Here is a 2718-nt window from a genome sequence, read left to right as displayed (position 1 = left end):
AATTATCATAACTATGATAATACTTCCATCGTAACTTTAAATTTTTTGGATAAAAATAAATGAATAATTTATGTATTTTTGTTTTTTCATAACTGTGTACCTAGATTTGCCCCACCCTGTGTATATATCATGTATATCTTTCACTCATTACAGTCATTTGACTGCATCCATGCTGGCACACTCAAAAAAAAAAATTTGAGCAGTAATATATATTTTAGGGAAGGTGGTGAGCTTGCAAAAACATTAGCACGCTGGAGAAACTGCTTAGCCTCATTTCACCTGTCTTTATGTTCTGAGTTCAAATTCTGCTAAGGTCGACTTTGCCTTTCATTCTTTTAGGGGTCGATAAATTAAGTAACAGTTGCGTACTGGGGTAGATCGAATCGACTGGCCCCTTTCCCAAAAATCTCGGGCCTTGTGCCTAGAGTAGAAAAGAATATATTTTTTAGGATATCCACACCTATAAAGTACTTAGCATTATAGGTAACTACGACTTGTTAGACTCAAATACTTACTCTATGACTCCCCCATAACTTTTAACTTCCTAAACAATATGTATGTATGTATGTATTATGCATGCATCTATGTATCTGTGTATGTATGTATGTTGTTTATATAATATGAATTTAAAACTTCAAGAGAAGTCAAATAATTAATTTCTAGCAGTGGAACTTGAAGTAGATAAAACTATAAATAATAGCTTGTAAATTTTGAGCTAAAAACCTCTTAGGATAAAAAAAAAAAGTTGAATGTCGTCCTCTACAAGCAACCTGTGAGATTTTCAATGCAAAACGAGTTTTTTAACTCAATATTTACATGATATCGTTTATCATCATCATCCTTCAATGTTCTTGAATAACCAATTCCAACCAGTCAGGAGTCTTAAAAAGGGTTTTTACGTTACATCCATTTGATCACTGAATACAAAATGTTGCTTGTGTGACCTCCATTTGGGTGGTTTGCCTGAGTTGCCATTTTTGCCATGTCTACCAATCTGTTGCAAGGTTACCCATTCACAGTTGAGTGGACAGGAGCAATGTGAAATGAAATATTTTGCACAGGAACACAATGAACAGCTGGTCTGGGAATTGAAAGCATGACCTCATAATCATGAGTGCAACACACTAACCACTAGGCCATGCACCCAATTATTTATAATGTTTTCTTCTACAAGTAAAATTAAATAAACCAACTGATAGATAGGTAGCCAGACAGACAGACATATCAACACACTAGACGTATGGGAGTGCCATTAAAATGTTCACTTGCATATGTCTCCTTCGGATTCTATGCTACTGAATGGCACCCTGAACAAGAGTCTCCCACTATGGCTCCAGGCTGAACAAAGACTTGTGACTGAATTTAGGAGATGAAAACTAAAAGAAGCCTGCTGTATGTGTATGCTTCTCTCTGTGTGTGTGCATGTGTGTGATTCTTAGTCTTGATATCATGTGATAGCTGTAAATAAGTATCACCTATCATTCAAGCAATATCATTCCAATCTTCCTTTTTTTCTCCATCCTTCCAATCTCACATACTTTGTAATGAAGCTTGGGTAATGTCTTCCTTATTTCCTTCCTGGTTAAAAGATTAGTAAAAATCATACATGCACACATACACACACACACACACACACACACACACAATCTTTTGTCATTTACTTGTTTCAGTCATTAGACTGTGGCCATACTGGAGCACTACCTTCAAAAATTTTTAGTTGAATGAATCAACCCTGATACATTTTCATTTCTTTTGTGAAGCCTGCTACTTATTTTATCAATGGCTTTTGCTCAAACACTAAGTTACAGGGATGTAAATACACCAACAGCAATTGTCAAGCAGTGTCGGTAGACAAACACATGCACATTATATATATGATGGGTTTCATTCAGTTTTCATCTACCAAATCCACTCACAAGGCTTTGGTCAGCCTTAGACTATAGTAGAAGACACTTGCCCAAGGTACCACACAGTGGGACTGAACCTGAAACCATGAGGTTGGGAATCAAGCTTCTCACCACACAGCCATGCCTGCATCTATATTCTTACCACACAACAATACCTGCACTTACATATAAGAATTTAATATCTACTCTACCATGCTTTGAAAACAAGAAGAAAAAAAATTGGTTTACATAGAACCCAGGAATTGGGTACTCATTTCACTTACAACATAGAAAAAATATCAAAGTCCTCATATCAGCAATTAGATAATCTTATAAAATGTATTGTGAGGCTTCTTCACATTTTCTTTAATATGCTATTACTGGCATCATGATAACACTAATAATAGCAACAACAACTATAATAATAATAATGATAATACCAATGATGATAATAATAAGGATAATATTAATCATAATAACGATAATGATATAATAATAATAATGATAATGATAATAATAATAATAATAATAATAATAATAATAATAATGATAATAATAATGATGATAATAATAATAGCACAATAAAAGAGGAAAATAACAAGCAATAATAGGATATAATGTATTGTTTGATGTCTTTCAATTTCTATGGTGCAATGGTTTGCAACATTTTAATTAATAAAAATGGTAATTTAATTTCAGCTATTTAGGATTCTTTTCTACTCTGTAAAGTTTGCAGCCAATACATTGTAGTTTGTGTATATGTTTGTATGCGAGTATTAATACGTGATATAATATAATATAATAATGCACACACTTTACATATGTTATATAT

General features: G+C 33.1%; 1 protein-coding gene across 1 annotated transcript in view; it reads left to right on the top strand.

Annotated features, from left to right (window-relative positions):
• LOC106883993 (protein lev-9-like) overlaps positions 1-2718 on the top strand; it is a 1203458-nt gene that overhangs the window by 858164 nt on the left and 342576 nt on the right. The window lies entirely within an intron of this gene.

This window comes from Octopus bimaculoides, chromosome 10 (genome assembly GCF_001194135.2).
Source record: "Octopus bimaculoides isolate UCB-OBI-ISO-001 chromosome 10, ASM119413v2, whole genome shotgun sequence".
Taxonomy (NCBI): domain Eukaryota; kingdom Metazoa; phylum Mollusca; class Cephalopoda; order Octopoda; family Octopodidae; genus Octopus; species Octopus bimaculoides.
Note: the sequence above shows the minus strand (reverse complement) of the source record. Positions and strands in the feature narration are given on the sequence as shown.